The sequence below is a fragment of the Gadus macrocephalus genome, chromosome 11 (assembly GCF_031168955.1).
Source record: "Gadus macrocephalus chromosome 11, ASM3116895v1".
In the NCBI taxonomy this organism is placed as follows: Eukaryota; Metazoa; Chordata; class Actinopteri; order Gadiformes; family Gadidae; genus Gadus; species Gadus macrocephalus.
The window spans coordinates 13,999,606-14,020,417 of NC_082392.1; the positions used below are offsets into that span (position 1 = coordinate 13,999,606).

General features: G+C 42.2%; 1 protein-coding gene and 1 long non-coding RNA gene across 4 annotated transcripts in view; one reads left to right on the forward strand and one right to left on the reverse strand.

The window, feature by feature from the left end:
• The first annotated feature begins 791 nt into the window (after window positions 1-791).
• The window catches only part of LOC132468235 (neurocalcin-delta A), a 50,743-nt gene continuing 30,722 nt past the window's right edge, over window positions 792-20,812 (forward strand). Inside the window, exons 1-3 of one of the 3 annotated variants that reach the window (XM_060065961.1) lie at window positions 793-955; window positions 10,488-10,641; window positions 13,878-13,947. The gene's annotated coding sequence lies outside the window, so the exon portion shown is untranslated. Of the gene's footprint in view, window positions 956-10,487; window positions 10,642-13,877; window positions 13,948-20,812 lie in introns of all 3 variants that reach the window. The other 2 variants (XM_060065960.1, XM_060065958.1) reach the window with 2 other exon arrangements.
• On the reverse strand, window positions 11,502-12,055 carry LOC132468240 (uncharacterized). Its single transcript, XR_009528183.1, has 2 exons — window positions 11,640-12,055; window positions 11,502-11,603 (listed from the first exon to the last, which is right to left on the reverse strand). It is a non-coding gene; the product is annotated as an uncharacterized LOC132468240 (long non-coding RNA).

Below are 20,812 nucleotides of genomic sequence, written 5' to 3' on the forward strand. Positions count from 1 at the left end.
AGGTAGTAGGCAGTATTCCTTAATAAATATAAATATACCTTAAGCTAGGCTAAACCAAACTTTGTTTTGCCACATTTCTAATGAGAAAAGCTGTGGTTGCTATAAAACACAACAACGTCACCCCATAATGACAAATAATCGCAAGATTAATTTCTAAATAATTACCAAATCACAATTAATACCAATGACATTCCAATGCTCCCCAACTTCCCAAATGGCAGAGGTTATTGCGATGTGACGTCACGATGTTAAAGCCATTCTGTACTCAGGTCACGTGCCCAGTCTTTAATCGGTAGTTGCTGATATTATAACTCTGGCTGAGCATGTTCGTCATCTAGCGGCCATCACGTGTATGACTACATCAAAAACGGTTCAACCATAGACTGTAAAAAGCTCCAAACAGACAGACGGACCTACAGATAGTCAGACAGATGTATAAATGTATATACTATTATTATCCTTATAGGCCTACCTATATTTGTGGAAATAATAATCATAGAATGAACCTCACTTTTTGATGCCACTTTTCCTGTTTCTCATTATTTGCCACAAGGTGGCGCTGAACTTCTTCTTATGAACTTTATAGGCTATGATCACAGATTCCATTTTGTTTGATATCGGCTTTATCTAACGAGATGATGATTGTTAATAATTCTTTGTTGTACTTGGCAATGATTCTGCGTTTAGAAGGTTGGACCATTTTTAAATGTTCAGTTAATTGTTTAGCAGAGAGAAGGACGTGCTTGCCGGATCCCCGGTCCCTTCTGTGCCATGACGCTCCTCCCTCCAGTGTTATGTTTACTTTACATTTGACAGCGTACACCGGTAATGAAGCATCCACCTTCCTACAAACATTGAGACTTTATGGTGGTGATACATGTGCTCAACTTCCCCGACAAGAACAGGGGCCAGCGACCGGTGGTTGAAAACCCATCACTGCTGTTGGCGTAGTTGTGTGAGTTTCCAAATACTTTTGAATTAAATTTGGAGTTGAATGTAATACCTTGGTTCCTCCCATCGAGGACAACCTGTCAGGACAAGAAGCGTGTATATGTTGTTAGGACCTTTGTCATATGATTTGATTTATCTTCTGAATGCAATGTATTTATGTGTTAGTTACGGAGTTAGTCTAACTTAGTTAGAGTTAGTTAGTTTATAATAATAGTAAATTGGAACAGGTCATTGGTTCCCTCTAGCCTGGGCCTAATCAACACCAAGTACCAAGTACCCATATGTTAGAAAAAACGATATTAATGTGATGAACCTTGTCCCCATGCGTTCTCGTCACGCCTGGAACGGGATGCTCCCAATTATCGTTATTGAAGAGAGGGTGGCGGTTCTTTCAGTTAGAGACGAGCGAGAGGGAATCCTATAAAGGGATATCCGTTTCCGTTACATGTTTAGGATATTGCTCATTCAGAAGTTTCGTCAAAACACAACATTTCCCTCCTTTTCGTTGTTGTTGTTGTTGTTGTTGTTGTTCTTCTTCTTCTTCTTCTTCTACTTGTAGTGTTGTTATTCTGCTGGCTCCAAAGACTGTTAACGGGTTTACACAGTTCAAAATAAGTTTGAGACCGGACATAGACCGAAATAACGCTCCAATCCAGGATCCTCTCGCAGCCTACTGATAGATAATGTTATACCGTTGGTAACTTACACTGCGGCATAATATAGCTCAGTAGGTGTATGCCCAAACATTAATGATGTGTAGTACCCTGATAGCTGACTGTTATAACGTCTTGACCGGCCTAGTTCAACTCCTTAACCAAGTTCCTCAGACGCTAACTACAGCCCTGTGAGCTAGTCATTGGATAAGCTACCTAGTAGCTAACTATAACAGCCGTTTGCAATCTGGTTTTGTTTACACAGTCTTTATGCACTCCTGTTACCCAGCAGACTGAGTGCTAGACTGGAGGAGCCAACTCATTGGGAAAATAATTGTCTACACACTTGGAACATTTCTCACCTTGTCTACTTGTTGTGTTACTTGTACAAAGACAGACGAGGCAACATCTGGAGAAGGTCACACATCATCAGGCAAAGTGATGCTCCTGTCAAATCTAGTCAGTGTCAACAGGCGTGGTAGGCTTTTACACTTGAATCGTTTGACTACTGGTAAGAGTCTTCTGACACATGCCACTCGATGACAATGGCAAAACACTTTATTTCCTTAATGAAAGCATTTATAATTAAATAAATATGTAATTTCATTACTTCACACTATTCACAGTAAAGCAATCCAATGATGGGATTTGCCCTTACTTGCTAACATAACCTAGAATTTCCATGTGTCCGGTTTTCTACTTCTCAGGTTGTATTGTAGACTTCTCTTTGAAGAGGCTTATAAATCCATATCTTTTTGTTGACAGGGACAAAGAGATTCAACATTGGTCAAATTTTTGTGAATAGCCCCCGCATGCAGCAGTAGGAACCGTTTTAACCTTTCACAAACCTTTGGTGTTGCTCATGTCATCAGACAAATGAATATGGTCTTCAGCTGATGAATCACTACTCAGCATTGGAGTAGAACTGACTGCTGGGATGAGTGATCATTGTCGGGCAGCCATGTCGTTATTCTGGCACTTCTTTGGTCGGTGACTCAGCCGTCAGTGTTTTAATAGTTTTTCAAAGATTTGACTTATACTATTATACTTTTGTTCAGTTCAACAGCCTACAACTTCAAATAATGTACTTTATCCATCCATTTTTCTCCAGTCCTTTGGGAACTCTGTGCACTGGGCTTGGTTCTGCAGCAAACATCACTAGAGTGTACAGAAGCCTCAACAGCTGGTTGAACCACATAACATGGTTCAGCTTTAGCATTGGCACAAGTTGTCCTGGAATGGCTCAGAGTTTTTTTTGGGCCATGTGCTAAGAGAATCATTGTAACACCAGAGCCTTCCATAAGATCAGGGGGGCACTGATCCTGAGGGGCACTCAAGGAGTTTACAAATGGATTGAAACAGCCTTACTTAATCACTGGCCTTTAGAAACCAAGATACATAAGATAACAGATGCAAAGAGACACAAAGAGGAATGTTGTTCTAAAGGTCTGTTGTAGGCCATGTTAAAAGGCTGCTGCAGCCAGGTGGCTAATGCTTTATGGTTATCATTATTTGCATAGTTATTCATATAAGTAAAGTCATACATACTCCATATGAGCGTCCATATAATTCTACTGATACTACCGATTTTTTTACAATGATATGTGTCACATTTTTTGAATCCTAAAAACAAAAAGCCTGACAGGAAGAATTATGTGAGGCATGAAATATAGTCTTTACAGGTAATACTACCATTTTCCCAAATGTATTGTTGCCATCTAATTTAGATGGCAATCTAAATTAGAATATTGCTCTGCTCTGCTCACTCACAATAAACAATTTTAGATGATCTAAAATTGTTTATTATGAGTGAGCAGAGCAATATTCTAGTCCTGTGTTATATTGGTGATTATAGTACAATGTCTACACCCATCTGTTCTAGGTGGCGTTCAAATTAAGGTAGGCCAAACAGCCCATCATTTCCATATCCAAATAATTCCATCTTTTTGGATTTTAAGCTTTAAAACTACGTGCAGACGACCGTAAGGGGCTTGTGAAGTGAAGTCACTTCTCAACGTGTCAAGCTGCTACTCTCATCTTTTTTCTGGACTTTGTCTCAACAATGTGTATAGTAACGATGACGCATTGGGGTGTGCCTTGCAAGAAAGAATGGAGGCGTATGTTTTTACAGTAAAAAATTTATAAATAAATCTCTTGACAGTAAAGCAAAGAGACCCCAGCTTAAGCAGAGAGATACATCTATTAAACACCACAGAGCGATCAACCTGCAGGTGTCCTGCTACATGCTCAGTGAATGGAGCTCATGGGAAATTCATGAGCTTTTTTTTTTTTAAACCCTCCTGTAGGGGCTTCAATAAAAAACACACAATGTATTGGATTTGTATGTCAGCACGATCGTGCCGTAATTGACTGAAATGAAACTGCAAAATGGGACAGCTGCATTTCAGTTTATGTATGAAACCCAAAACCCATGACGTAATTGGAATTCAAAAGCCCTGAATATTATTATTCAAGTTTAAATAAAAGTGCATGGTCTTCTACCTGTAAAATGGAAGTGTAATTGCCATGCTTTCAATGGCACAAGCATTTAAATAATTGTTATAAAATGTTGAAATTGTTTGAAACTGCACGCTCTTTGTAACTGTATGTACAGTGACACAAATAGAATGCTAATTCGGTTGGGCATTATTTCGCTTATTTCACTTCAATGATTCTTTGACCTATGGCTGACAGGCTTTCAGTTACCCTGACAGAGTTTAAAGTCTTAATTTTTTTTGAGCACACAGCAGCTAAATCAACAAATCAGCAAGCTAAGGGTGAATGTGTCTGTTGTGATTTGACAATAAGTTGCTTCATAATGGTGGTGTGACTACAGCCTTCTTTTCCGCTAGTCTGTGTGTTACTCAATATGCTGTTGCTATTAATATGCCAAAGCCACAGCTGATAATGGTTGCTAAATATCAGTAATTGTGGTAAGCAAGATAATGCAATGGATGGATCAGCTGAATCTATTTTAATTCAGCAAAAATGCAAACATTCAAATGCTATTGACTGCATATGCAATGCAAGAGGTCACTGTTATATTTTAATAGTAATTATGATGAAACTAAATCAGCACTGAATACTGATTTAGCCCCGTCCACACGGAGCCGATTTTTGGTGAAACCACATAGTCTTGTGCGTTTGGGCCGACCCTCCAGACGGATCCAGCGGATCCAGTGCCCGAAAACGCACTTTTCTGAAACCAGGTCCCAGGGTGGATTCAAATTTAAACGCGACGTTAGAGATGCGTTGACTTTTTTGTATTCTTTTTGCAGCTTTAAATACTGACCCTTGGTACATTTAATTAGTAACTTTACTTTATAAAGTATTTCTGCTTGATTTAAAGGTTTAATCTCCTCCTCGACTGAATGTTTGTATACAGCGCGCAGGCTGGATGCGTGCAGGCTTGATGCGCTCCACTTTTTGTTGTGGAGAACAAGCGCTTTGAATATTTACTACAGCATTTTTACAGCTCGATGCGTTTTCGTAATGAGTCCGTCTTTACCGAGATATTCCCTGAAACGCATCAAAAGAAAACGGAGGGCAAAGATTTTTTTCGCCCGTGTGGACGGGGCCTCAGTTTCAGAATAGAGTACTGTGCTCTATTGGCTGCCTGGCTGTACGGTGAACTTAAGAGTATGCTAGCATGTTATGTTAGCTATCACCAGCAGAGGTGTTGATGGTAGATGATTTCACACTGATTGGAGCTGTGTGTGAGGTAATATGGACATCCAATCATTAATGTCTGCCTTTTTCATTTAAACTATTCAGTCTTTATTATTATTTTCGTCATATATTTCTAGAATGATTCGATTACTTTTGAAGATGCTGTAGGTAAGATGATATTCGAGAGCTATAATTGAGGGTAATTTCACAGAAATACCATAGCCATCCATCGGCTATTAGTGAGTTAAGTGCTCGGTGAGAAATTAAAATACGAATTCTGCTATTTTCTGCTCACTCTTTGTAACTCAATACACAGTTGCTTTAATGAATGAATGAATGATAAAGCAAAGCATGCAGTACCATCCATTGTTTTTATCCTGCAACTTTACCATCATCTATTTTAGGGAACTGAAAAAAAACATGCTCCAATCCAAACGATACCTTCAGCATTCTAAAAACAGACCTCACACGAGGTTACCCCCTGGGGGTTGACCACCCTGTTCCCCGCTTCCACCACCCCACCCCAGCCCTCTCAGCTCAGAGTGAACTCCGAGACTTGGATCAAACGGGATCATCAGCTGTCAGCCTCATGCTTCCCCCGATGGAGACGTACGCCGCTCCCCCCCACCCACTCACACACAGCCATTGATGTTATCAGCCTCGCGTTGGTACATGTGAGCCTCGTATAGTGCACACGCACGCACACGTATCACACTACTCTGTTTCCCCCATGTTTATATATCAGCAAGTCCAACAGATATCTCCCTCATTTTAAACCTGCAGGACAGAATGTGTCCCACTTCTGTATTTTGTTGTTGTCAATGCGGTCATTCATTCAGTGTGTCATTTTTGAACTGTGGACTCACACTTGCACGCAGGCAAGTGCACTTTTAGATTTTAGAGAAACGGCTGTTGGAAAACAAGCCCTAAACCCTAGTTGAATTGCCTCAGAGCTGAAGGTGGTCAGAGAACCAAGAGGAGTATAAATGGGTGGAGGATTAGACGAAGATTAGACGACACGTGTGCGCTTCTCCTGTAACATGTTGTGGACTTGGTCTTTTTTTGAGGTTGACATACTCTATCATATAGGGTTTAAGCTGACTGTGTCAAACCTGCATTTATTAGGCGGGTAATATTATGGTTAGAGCTGAGGCCGGCCTTTATGTAATACTGATAGAATGGATTATGCAAGACATATTTTAAGATAGAAGTGTGTACCAGGTCTTTATCGTAAACAAGATCATGCAATACAAAAATCTGGATTATAGTGTGACAAAATGTTTAAGCAAAAGTTAATAACTATCAAAGTGTGTTAAGCAAGCTTCTGTTGCATTCTAGGTCATAGTCAACTAATAGCACACCTGTCATTTTGCATATGGGGTTAGGTTTCCCATCTGTGGCTTTGCTCCATCAGGAGGTATCAGCCTGTTTTTCCATGTGCTGACCATGTGCATGTCCCTTCATCCCACATGAGCAGCTACTTCTCACGCGCCTTGTTCCATATGTCGGGAATGGATGAGGAACAGAGGCAGCGCCAGGAAGGGGCTTGGGTTCCTGTAGCTAGTAGCTACCTCTAGGATAGCCATAGCAACCCCCTGGCACCCCCCATAAATAAATACATAAATAAACCAGCAATTTAGACTAACATAGGCTGACATGGGCTGACTTGTGAACCTTACATCAAAATATACCATGAGCTGAATATCTGACTTGTGTTTAACACAGAAGGGCATTGCAACTGTCGTGGAGCGGCCCGCTGGAACTGCGTATGTGTACGTGTGTATGCTCGCGTGAATGCTCCCGTGTGTGTACGCGTGTGTGCACGTGGGCCAGGATGTTGCAGTAGAAATTACACATGTGGCAACTGCTACATTAATGGAAAACCCTACATTTCAGAGCACCCTCACTGAAAAAGTCTGAACAAGGGAGTAGGGGCCTGTCTGTCTGTCTGTCTGTCTGTCTGTCTAGCGATCTATCTGTCTGTCTGTCTGTCTCCCTTGTTTTTTTTCTCTGTCTTCATTCGTTTGTCTCCATTAATGTTTTTAGATGTCTGCCTTTAAGAAAAGATGAGATGTTCTTTAGGAGGAAAAAGGAAGGATAAGGAAAAATATCAATATTTTTAAAACTCAAATCTCAGTGAACGGGCTATAGCACAGAAATATGTAAATAATGGGCTAGATCCACCTGTCCATGTGATTAGTCAGACTCTATTCTTCTACCCATGAGTCATGATGGCAACATGTTTCTGACCAATCAGCCACCAGGCTTTGTCATCGGTCTATAAACCTGTCCAAGAAATCAAGTTGGAACTCCTTGCACTCCAGCTAGGGCGCTGAGTGTGTTAAGCAATCTTAGGGCCATGTACAGCATAACGTCTTGTCTTGTTTATGGCATACAACCATATGAGGAACACTATTGAAATGAGCTCCTTTGGTGTGTTGGTTGTTTGATATACAGGGGTGTATTCTAAGCCTTTTCTTGACGATCAAGTCTTCAAATAGCAGTCACAATTTAGCAGTTTCACAGTCAGGACTGGGCCTCTCCGCTAATTCCATGCTGTGTTCTGCCACTTTGTGTTTGTCAGACAGGGTATTTGTGTTGTAGAGTAAAATAGATGGAGAAAGTCCATTGATGCTATGCGTGCTAAACTGCACGGCGCGCCACACTGCTAGTAGGCCTGAAAACCCACATCCCTCACTGTGGCCTAGTAGGATGCTTAAACTCAAGTACATGTTGGTGTGGGTAGGCATTTGTGTATGTGTGTGTGTGTGTGTGTGTGTGTGTGTGTGTGTGTGTGTGTGTGTGTGTGTGTGTGTGTGTGTGTGTGTGTGTGTGTGTGTGTGTGTGTGTGTGTGTGTGTGTGTGTGTGTGTGTGCGCGCGCACATGAACTAGCTTTCTGGGATGACTTTCCACTTTTCCCAGAAGGTCAGAGAGAGACCAACTGCCAGTGTTTGACAGCTTAGCTTCATGGTCCGATACTAAAAAGAGTCATCATCATACGGCTAGGCATCGGGTTGAGTTCTCTGCTGCCTCAAGCAGTGGCGCTCAAAGTCTTAACGTTTCATGACAAAGTCGATTCAGAGTTAAAGATGATTCCGAGAATTGGCCGAGCAACAGATTAGCTTATGCACCAGAAAGGGATTTTCTTTATTAAAAGGAAAAAAAAGGAATAACCCACTCTACCAAAAGCCGCATACACTGGGTGATGGGCTGTGGAAGTGAACTATGAAAGTACCCTGTGACTGCTGGCGTCACGGACACCTCTGTCAACATCGGTCAGGTGCCAAAAGACATTATGGAACATCTACCCTTGGGACAAAGATTCCACTGTCGTTGTTTCCTTTTTATCTTCAAAGGGGTTCGGAGAGGGGCACACAACCATCTATATATAAAGCCAAACCGCCCTTTTAACGTCAGTGTTTCCCATCAAAAGGGGGATCAGTGTACTGTGCAGTATAGAATAGCCCAATGAAATTTTGATTACACATTCCTCCTGGCGTCCATGGTAAAGCGGGCTTAAAGAGAATGTTTCAGCTCATTCCCCCTATAGTGCAAATCGCTGTGCACTACAGTCATTTGAACTACTACAGAAATTTGCGATCCTGCCTCACAGTTAGCAGCCATTCTGCCGACCCAGTCCCGTTTTGCCTACCAGCTACTTGGTATGAAAGACCCAACTCCACTGAAGCTTGTCGAGTATGTCCGCAATCAACAAATGCCGCCAGTGTGATTAAGTAAATATCAGCAGCAGTTGTTTTCGCCGGCTGCTGTTGCTAATGTCCGATATGTGAGTCATTTTGTATAACAGCTGCTAGGCACAGTGTGAGGCCTGTTTGGTCCGCACCCAATCCCAACAGAATCTTCAGTCCAGACATAGATGTTCACTAACACAGAACATGAACATACGCATGCAGACACGCAGACACACACACACACACATACCTAGTTGTCGCCTCACACAAAGATGGTCAACAATGTTTTTCTGGCTCATCATACAAAGATAGTTTGAACACATGCATGAATAAATACCACCATATCATATAGAATTGCCCTTTTCTATTCTGGCAGTATGGTAATAACATATTTATTGAATGGCCTTAGATAAGTAATTGGAAGAAAATATTGTTTAGGTACTCACCTCTAGCCTTTGAGGAGCCCCTGCCTAACCGAGGGCCTAAAGCCAGCTAAACACACAGCTGGGTTAGAATAGACTATGTAATGTTTTGGAATTTTCAAAGTTAAAACAAACTTGATCCCTATACGAAGTAAGTGGCAAAATACAGTCCCGCTACGTCAGCACTCCTTATACTTTGCTCCTTTTACAACGATATGATTGTATTTTATTTTATTTCAGGTTCGTGATACTTTACAAAGCGGAATCTACGCCATGTGTGTGTTGGGCTTAACCTTCAGAGATGTCGGCGTGTAAAGCAACAGTAGGGGTGTTGGGGAGCTAAGAGGACGAACTAAGCTGCTATGACAGGCATCGTCTTCACACCCTTTCCGAGCGATGCAGGACACGAGTCCACAACTATGTCCTGATTTAGCCCAGGGCTTCCCCAGTGTGGGGAATGCTTGCTTGGCTGCAGCAAGGCCTGGTGCCTCTTTCCTATATGGAAAGTTCACCACAGAGAACGTATGTTACAGAGCGTTACCTTGCCTCTTATATTCAGGTACCGGTAATAGAATCCTCAATTAGCATCCAATCATAGTAAGTAATTGAGCCTGTTGGCAGAAATAGCGAGGGCTCAATGAAAGCAGTCCAATATGAAACGAGTTAAATGGCAACAATAACTACTGTCATTGAGTGCTTTGGAAGTGGTTGAAAATTACACACACTGAAGTTCTCCGGAGCTATGCACTTGATCCCTAACCTTAACCACATGTAAATGTACTTTTAAAAGTCCATTCTCCGGAGATGCAAAGACATGCAGTGCATTGTTTATTATAGAAGACAGAGTTATATTATTGAATTCAAACACCCAGGGCGATTCACTCGGAATATCTGCAACAACCCAACTCTAAATCATTAAGTTTGATGTTAAAAACAACTTGAAAGCAAATATAATTCCAAATTTTTTTACTACTAAAATGCTCTGTATACCAGAGAAAAATAACATCATATTTTTACATTCCGGAGGTGAATGGAGAAGACCGCACACACGTGCGTGCGTCTGTTACACCTACACTCTGCTTTTTATATAATGCTCCAGTTTGTCACCTGGCGAGCGGCTGAGGAGAGGCGGGATGAAAGCATCTCGGAGTGACGTCTGCATCGGCGGTGTGCTGATGAGTGGGCAGGGAATCGTGACAGCCGGTGTACCGCGAGGAGGAGAGATAAAACACAAGGACGGAGAGAACGAGGAGGTGGGGAGGGCTGTTGCATGCAGAGTTAAGGATGCAGTAGGCGGGCCCACGTTGAAGAGGCACGTGTGAATGTCGGTGCTGGAGTTAGGGTCTCTTGCAGGGGTTTAGTTCTCTTGGGAGCAATGGTGACTTGGAAATGTCTTCTCAAGGACTAATTGAATCCACTGGCCAGTTCTAACAGAGGCTTTGGGGAGGCTGGTTCTATGTGAGATAAGATGTGTTTTTTGAGACTGTGGTTTGATTTATTGTTTATTGAAAAAACTCAAAGAGCAGTCCCTACACTGAGGATGAAAGGGTTTTATGTCTCTAAAATCCAACTTAAAATGTTTTAATTCCTCAATAGTAAGAATATCAATATATAATTCCCCTCCATGATTGGACTGTGTTTGGTAATCTGATGGTGGGCCTGATCCAAGAGCTGAAACTTTTAAATTAGCCTTCTATAGGGAACAGTTTTTCTCACGGAAATCACGGAAATATTACTGCTAGATAATAATAATATTGCTTTTTGTGTAATTCTGATTGCATAAATGCAGTGTCCAATGGAAAAGGTTTAGGGTTGAATAGTTCCTGGTGGACTTTTAGAATTTTTGCTTTCCAGACCCAGTGAAAGAGTTTCTACTGGCTTTCTATTTGCATCCCTTTTCAATTGTGGTCAGCTCAGTGAAACGTATTTGAGATCCTAACTCACTTTCCCTACATGGTAGCCCATACTAGGGCCCGACCGATTCATCGGCCTGCCGATTTAATCAGCCGATTATAGCTAATAAATAATCAAAAATATAAATAATCAACATCTGCCAAAAAGACGCTGATTACAACCGATTTTTATTTCTTTTTTTATTTTTATTTTTTAGAAATGTTATTGCGCTTAGTATCCTGCAGATTGCGCTCCTACTCGCCTTGCTAACTAACAACTTTAGCTGGACTAAAAAAGAGGAAATTGAATTTTACCGTACAACCTGAAAGCACGCTCGCTCAGGCAGCTGCGCGCTCACCTCACCAATGTACACAAGATGCGTTGTTTGAGCATGTTGTGCCTGTTTTTCTTTAGGTCCCAGGCCATGTTAATTTGTTATACTGTAGACTCTAACGGTGAGACCAAACTGCTCAGCACACACGTGTTAGTCACTGCTCACGAGCGCAGCACATTGGGAGTTAGTTATTTATTTTACATTTTACATTACACTCATTTTTGACTGTAAATGTATTCTAAAACACTCAAAGGTTCTGCATTCAATTCACATATTCGTCAAAAGTGTTTAAAGTATATTTAAGGTGTCAAAAACTACGTTTTATATGCTTTTTTTTGTTTTGTTTTTAATCGGCCGATTAAATCGTAATCGTAATTTTTCTCTGAAAATAATCGGCATCGGCACTCAAAAATCAATATCGGTCGGGCCCTAGCCCATACTATAAGATAAACTGACTACTAGTCTTACCGTAACAGATAATATGGGCAGGGTAATGTAATACCTGGGCCCCAGTTACTGAGGTCCAGCCTTATAAACATTAGAGTGACTGTGAGTGTTTTACAATACAGCCAAAGGTTACACTCCATATTGGGATGTGAAACTAGGAGACTTCCCATAAAAAGGGTGTTAAATATGGTTAAGCCAAGGATTTGCAAAAGCTGTATATACATGCAAGCGGTACTGCACAGCCTCGTCTCATGCTAGTACAAGCCAATCTAGGGAAACCATTGCCAATCGGCCAACGTAGTTGTTGCAGCTGAATTCAGGGTTGGAATTGCATTTGTCAGAATTTACTTTTAAACGTATTACTTTTTACCTAAAGTTAAATTGGTGCAACAGGCTGTAGAGATCCCACGAGGGAGCAGGGTAGTGATGGAGCGCAACAGAGGTAGGGCACAGGAACAGACACCTTTGCTGCTAAGTCTTTAGAACAGGAAAAATAAGACATTACTGATATTAATGTGTACATTAATGTGTAATGTGCATTACTGAATTGGATGTAATGGATGGGCGGTAAGGGGACCTGTATTCCCACTGCATTCAGAAGAGAGCCTAATGACATGGTGAGTCATTGTTAACGGCTCGGGCAAGGATAGGCTTGAAGAGGTAGTGTGAGTCCTGGAATCAGGTTGGTTTATTGTTAACAGGCATTTGTTTGCGAAACAAAAAGTGTGTTCTCCTGTGCAGCCATTGTAGATGTGTAGTGTACGTCAAATGTGATTTCTTCCCTATTTGCAGTGTTAACAGTTTCATTACCTTAAAATGTTACTCAGAAGCAGCACACTCACATGATTGGCAGGGAAATATAGCAGTTGTCAAGCTGACACACTCACATTTTTGTTCGGTATATACCTTTTCAATTTAGTCATTTGCTGTGAACGCACTTTCTTCATTCCTTTCTCTTTGTGAAAGCCTGCCATCATATAAGGCTGTTGGTAGGATACTTTACAATGTGTGAGACCGTAGCTTGCTCACCCTGCAAAGGATGGTCGGTGATTGGTCCTTTGGCTCAAATCAGTACTCCGAGAGCTACATACCCCTTTTGCCGGTCGATGACTTACGTGTACTCGAAGACGTGCAGTCCTGACGTTAGCAATACATTGCCCTTCTCTCCAGAGGAACGTGTCAAGTAATCGCTGAGTGGTCGAACCAGGCGTGGTGTTTTGTGTTCGACGGCCAGACATAAGAATTAAACAAATTGACCCGGCAAAATCCAAAAACTTATATTCCGTTGGTTTGGATTCACCAACTGTTCTTCAGCAGTGCATTTTAATTATTTTGTAATGTCTTTATCACATTGATATTTCAACATAGGGGGTACATGGATACAGGGATATGCAGAGCTGTGAATTCAGCCTCTAAGTGTCAAGGGGCTTGACTCTGGATCTAGGCCCTGACCCACCTAACTGCTCCTGATGAGCTGCTTGTCACATGATGGTTTGGCACTGCTGTGTGAGCCGTGTGTGCATGTGCGTCTGCTTGCAGGCACACACGTGTAATGGAAAGTGTCACTAGAATTTCCTAAATGCAGTCCCTTTAGTTGCCATTCAATCGTGGATCAACTATTGAAAGTTGTGAAAATGTGAGCTCAAATGTACATTAAGTACGGTGGCTTACAAGTAATACATCTATCAAAGTAAATCATATACATGGTTGGAATAGATTTGAATCGTTTTGGCAATAATGATTCACTGCAACAACAAAATCACTTACGAATGAAAAGTATTTAATTTCATCATTTTATTCTTTCCTTTTTTCCAGTTCACATTGCCGATCTGAAAGCATAGAAATTGGTCCTCCTTTCAAGAAGCAGCCGTAGTTCAACCTACAGGTTGGTGACCGGAATCCTATTCATTTTAATACTGCATATAATTCTTCTATTACATTGCTGCATTTACCTGAACAGGGAATTCATCTAATCCAGTAAAAATATAGTTTTATTGTCTGATCGAGCATTACTGTTGTATATTTATACAACACATAGTTGTAACTGCCTATTCAGCTGAAGCCTGCGAGTTCTCAACTCTCCTGGGGACATCTACTTTTTCCATTTCAGCAAAGTCAATTTGACCCTCTTTGCGAATACAGGCCAGAGTGTGTAGGAGTTGCTCGGGATGTGTGCTACTGAGATAGAGAGAGTTACTCCTTGGAATTTCTGTAGCCTGGCTGTGACTTTGGAGAAAGTTGAACTTAGCCCACTCTTCCCAGGCTCTCTGGGTCTCATAAGCATAGCAGATACACACATACATCGACCCTCCCAGCCCCAAACCAAGCAAGTCCACAGAGCCACACACGCATGGTCCTGCAGTACTTGGTACTGCATTACTTGGGCTGATGCTTCAGGAGTTTCTCTGAATGTGCAGTTCAGCTCCTGTGTCTGAATAAGGAACAAATGGCAGCCCACACACACACACACACACACACACACACACACACACACACACACACACACACACACACACACACACACACACACACACACACACACACACACACACACACACACACACACACACACACACACACACACACACACGTACACACACGTATTATATTTTATTCCGTTAAATATTGGATAAGATTATACCATTATACAATTTTTCTGTGTTTTTTCAACTTGGGACCAAAAAGTCTTTCCCAGACGTACAGTCTGAGCACTCTGGGGCTGGTGAGCCCTTTGTGTTCTAGATGCTGTAAGGCCGCAACCCACCTCCAGTTGGGACTAATTTTAGGTCAGGACCCATATCAAATTAAAGCTTTGGTGCTTCACAAGGGTTTAGAATAAGTCTTGTGCCAACCAATACTTCTGAACAGATCTTTAGTATGTTTCCTTGGACTTGTCTATTGGCTCTCTGTCTGTTCATTTGTTTCTCCATCTTTCTTAAGATTCCGGTTTTCTTTCTTTCTAAGAACTATAATTGACGGGAGACACAAAATGAAAACAAACAAATAAGGACTCAAAATAATAGAGTGCTTCAGTTTAATCTAGGTGAAACTGTTAATGCATCCTTTGCATATTGGTTATTTATGCTGTTGAATAATATAATTGTCGTTTTGGTAAAATGCAATTGTCCCGATGCATCCATGGCCTTGTTACCTTTTTTCGAAATAATAATAAGGATGTGATTTAAAAGGGACATTTATATTTTATGTCTCAGCAGAGGGTCTTTAAACATATTTCTTCTCATCGTTTAATATATCTCCATTAAAAATAAGTGCAACGTGACGGCGCTTGAGTGTTAATTTGACCGGCACAGAATGCGATGTATGAGACTCTCTGACCGGTCAGCCAATGATCTGTCAACCGTCCAACTCAGGTCACCGGCCGATATATCGGCCCATCTATACTCCCTTCCTCTGACAGGCTGCAGGGATTCACAATTGTAAAGTCTGCTGTTCCCCGGGTGTTTTTTGAGGGGTTAAAGAGCTGGAATGGCACCTTTTCTCAAGTAGTGAGCAGTGGAAAAATCCTCCTCCATTCTATTTTAAGTGCCATTAAGTTTTTTGCTTTTACTATCACGATTAAGTCATTAAGCAGCTGGTTTGATCCAGCGATTTTATTAAATTACAGATACACTGCAGGAAATGAACCACCACAATCACCTTTAGCTACCATGTCTCACTCTGGCTCAGTTAAGGTTACAGTTTGCAAATAGACAACGATATCGAAACATCGAAGGTCCTACAAGATGTATATTGCCTACTCATTACCCAGGAGTGTATTTATTTTTTTATGAATCCATATTATCAGGTTTCCGATTCCCTTGTTTCTCAATAACTTATTACTTATTTATTAAACTTGTTCAGTGCCCATGTTTTTGCCGAACTAGAGATATGGCTACTGCCTTTCTCTGTGGTATTAGAAGAAGAAGGAAGAGGCAATGATCTGTGTGTGGTCTGTATTAGAATTTATTAATGAGCTTGTGTGTGTGTGTGTGTGTGTGTGTGTGTGTGTGTGTGTGTGTGTGTGTGTGTGTGTGTGTGTGTGTGTGTGTGTGTGTGTGTGTGTGTGTGTGTGTGTGTGTGTGTGTGTGTGTGGTTGGTTTAGAAGAAGGAACAGGCCACCATGACTCATCGATGGGGCCTTTCGCTCCATCTCCCAATCTGCTCCTTGTGATAAGGGAGACACTGAGACGGTTGGCCGTGGCTAATCCTTGCTCCACATTGGACCTGTTGCCGAACACCGAGACTGACACAGTGAAGTGTGATGGGGTGAGGGGGGGGGGGGCTCATCCTTCTGCCTTGGCATCTGTTCATAACTTCTGAATCATGGAGGGAAATCACGAAAGCCACCGAGACAATCTTGAGACCTTTAATAAAATACACAGAACCCCTTTCATGGGCTTCATTTCCGAAAAATCCAAAAATACATCACTGCCGCTATGGAAACATTTGTTAAGTAAATATGGTGCTCAGGCAAGACAACAGGAACCTATGAACCCGTAAACAGTTCACCGTTGCATACTTTATATGGGTCTGTGTTCACCGTTGTCGTGGTTCGGTCCATTTTCCACAACGACAATGAAAACATAGAGCTACTTTTTTAGCAATTGGAAGGATTTAGCTTGTTTATATTTTCAACCGTCATCCACATCTAACTGTTGCCTCTGCCAGAGGAGTATAGTTTGTTTCTAGAATGATAATCGATCTTCCCGCTGGTTGGCATTATGTGTGGCAGCCCTCATCATGTCAAACCAGTCGGAGCCACAGTGTTGTTGTGTTGTTGTGGGAGTTGTTTGATGTGGAAGAATCTCCACTGAGCACCTGTTCCAACCATATGGACTGCAGTGTTGCCGATCTCTCACACACACACACACACACACACACACACAAACACAAACAAACAAACAAACAAACAAACAAAATCAAAGGGATCTTTGGCCACTACATGATACATTCGATCAGCGTTCTTGGCCGCTAGTGCAATATTCATCTACCTTATGAATTGCAAAAGCACAATACACAGCAGGCCAGAGTTTTCATCGTTACTTGGTCTACTATTTTGAGAAACGAATGAGTCAACCGAGTGCAATAATGAACGTTTGGAGATTTGATGGCACCATGTGTGTGAATTTATATCCTAGTGACGAATGGCTACAGCAGTGAGCCTGAGAACAGAGATGATACATTTCTGATACATGATACATTTCTGTTCTTTGTAGCATACATGGTAGGCTTGAGGTTTCCTAAAGCATGTGAATGAGCCAATAACAGCGTGTGTGGGTAGAATGACCATGCACTCTTGTGATGTGATTTAATGTGTCCATTTGCATACTGTGCAACTTTCTGTCACTCTCTCTTGCTCTGGCTCTCACTCTAGTTCTGGCTCTCACCCTCACTCTTTCTCTCCTCTTCTCACGGGCCCTCTGGGCAGAACATTGGTTACCATACGGCGTGTGGGTGGTGAATTTAATTCTCTGTCTGCCTGCCATCTTCCTGCTGATTCTGTGCATGCAGTCAGACATTACATTGCACTCCCCTGCCTAATTGTTTAGCACTGCATCACACGCACTGAGAGTGACAATCGTGCAGTGTCTAGACAGTGTTCCACATGCTGCATTTGAAGCATTGCAGCAGCAGAGGACATCAACCTGTCTGTCTGTGCACATTGTTTGTGCACTACACTAAAGTCCTGGTTAGGAACTGTTGATCGATGCCTCATGGTGTGTGTGTGTGTGTGTGTGTGTGTGTGTGTGTGTGTGTGTGTGTGTGTGTGTGTGTGTGTGTGTGCGTGTGCGTGTGCGCATGCTTGTGTGATTGTGTAGCTGCAATGGTTAGGGGATAATGAAAGTCCCCGTGGAAGTGTATTACCTCCAAGCCTATAATCTATTATTATCTAATACATCACTCCAGACCCACATAGAAGCTCTTTGAAGTGAGGGAAACCTCAGAGCTCTGCGGTCTGATCCTGTATTCGACTACAGCTGCACACATTCGTAAACAAAGCTGTTGAATTGTTAATGTTGCCAGCAGAACATGATCCATTGGCTTTACAGCAAGTGTTAATAACGTAAATGATGAATGGTTCGCCGACTAAATCATTAAATATTTTTGAGATAGGGCTACGCTGACACAGTGACACACACACACACACACACACACACACACACACACACACACACACACACACACACACACACACACACACACACACACACACACACACACACACACACACACACACACACACACACACACACACACACACACTTCATTGTGTTGATTAGGCCTTCTTTCAATACAGTGTTGTTTACATGATAAATAAATTTTACCTAGATAGAATCAGTTGAACAGAGTTCAAAGACAATGACCAGAGAAGACCTTACTGTGTGGCCTGCTGTTTATTCTTCTTTGAATGTGCCACACTGTGTTCTAGTAGTTCGCTTGTTGCCAAAAATATTTTAGGGTGTGGTTTTTCATGAATAATTTGCATAATTGTGCACTGAATTAAACATTAATCCATTTTTCTGTAGTTTATTATTAAGCTGCTGTTAAGGAGCCAGCATTGTAAAACCTACCGTCGCTAGTGATTAAACAGGTTTTCTGTTTTCACCAGCGTACTTGCAAGCAAAATGTTGAGTAACTTCCACTCCAAACTATTTATACCGAATACCTACTTCACGAATATACTTTACAATCTGCATTCGGAAATACATCTCATAGCTGAACCTATTGATACACAAACCCGCTAAACCCATCCACTGGCCGTTCTCTAGGAATGCAGCTAGATATGATTAGTTCTGTGTCTAGACGGAACTTTACAAATCTAAACCAAATCCTGGAATGTTTTGATGTGTCGTAGTGTCTTGGCTGAGCCTTTGCGAATTAAGCCATGTGATGTATTCAAATGTGACTTAATATTGCCCGTAACAGAAGTGCAGGCAACAAGTCAAGTACCAAATGTACACACAGAATGGAAGGTATTTCCTTTTCAAGAAGGAATGATGACAACTCTAAACAGCTTTATTGCCTGGGAAAGCAGACCTTGTTTTCTCATCTGAGTTTTCGGCAGAAAACAGCCATTTCCCGCAGTGCCTGTTGCAGATCCTCCCCTCCAGTCTCTGTATACCACACCTACACATACATGCACCCCGCACACATGTGTATGAGCACACAGGCACACCCAAATACACTGGAACCCTCGCGAGGCGGTATGGAAGCCAGCTGTTTTTCCGAGCCTAATGTCATAGACTAAATAATTTACTTTTCATCTAACCATCCGGCAGGCAGTAGCTACTCTGTCCAACTTGTTCTCTTACAGAGCTCTAGGCCCTGAACTGGGTCCCTGGCATCTCTGCACCTTGAGTTGTGTTCTTTGCTTGTCAATAGGAATCATGGTCTGCCAGTATTTCGACACTTTAGCTCCTTGTTAAATTCCTTCACACACGGCAGTGTGTCTTTCACCTGTTTTCCTGCTTCTCCAAGACTTTCGGCGTTGAATTTTTGAAACCCTCTTTAGTCTCTTTCGCTGTTCCTCTTTCCTTGGGGAGTTATTTCATGATGTCCTCAACTGCCCTTCTCCCCCCCCCCCCCCCCCCTCCCTGCATCAATCCAGCCGTAATAGCTCTAGTGAAAGGGGCTCGACCACCTCTTTCACTTGAATCCTCCCCTTTTCCTTTCCTCAGCCTTATTCTTCTACTTCTCTTCTTCTCTGGGCTCCACCCTACCCCACCCTGTGGTGTTCAGCCCCCCTCCGGCCCCACCATTTATCGGGGGCCAGCCCACGATATTCAAATGGCCGTGTTGAGTGTGAAGTTGGACATACTTCCAGCTTCAGTTAGCGGGGGATGGATCACTGGAGCCCCCACCCCGGCCCCCTCTGCACAAAACAAAATGGTTCCCTTCCTCCATGAACCCCCACCCCCTCCCTGTGGAGTCTTCTTGTATGCTGTTGGGCAGGAAGAATGGTTATGTTTCCTTTCAACATCTGAGCTTGTAGAATAGGGCCAAACTGCGCTGCCCAGCCTTTGTGGGTGTGTTAACACAGACAAGCGCATCTGGATAACTGAGAGGGAACCCATCAGTGGCTGTCAAACAGTGTGAACATTAAGATAGTTAGTTAGCTTTGGGTTTGAGGAGATCTGTCCCAGCTCAACTTGAGGGGCACCCAGTGTGTTCCTCTCGTAATTTGGGTGGCAGCAATGAGAGCGGGGACACATTATCAAGATCTCATTTGTGTCAGATTCTTCAGTCCCTCGCCTGCTTGTAGATTATAGATTATAGCGTCTGCTCCTTCTTAGATCTGAATCTAATCTTCTGTGCGTTTGGAGTCATCAACTCAGAAGTCCCCAAGTTGTAATGCTCAGACAGAACATCTTGTACCATCAAAGTCATCTTAAAGTCTTACTTCTTAATTTGAGTCTTGACACTCGGTGGCCTGCTCCATGCTGTTTGTGTGGCTGTTGTGTAACTCTGCTCTATAGCCGCTAATTAGACCCGGGAAGAAGCTTGGTCGAGTCATAGTTTCTTGAGGCTATTTGAATAGAGGTATGGATACTAGTCAGGCCAGTATACTGGACATACATTGGTCCTATATAATATTGAATCTAGCCTCTGTGAGAAGGGTCATGGAATAGAACCGAAACGGGTTGCTCATTTTGTTTGTGCATGTTATTTTCTTTACTTTCTCACATTCATTCATTGTCTGTAGCCCTAAGCTCTCAAGCTTGTATTGAACAAGTAATGCTTGTGTGTGT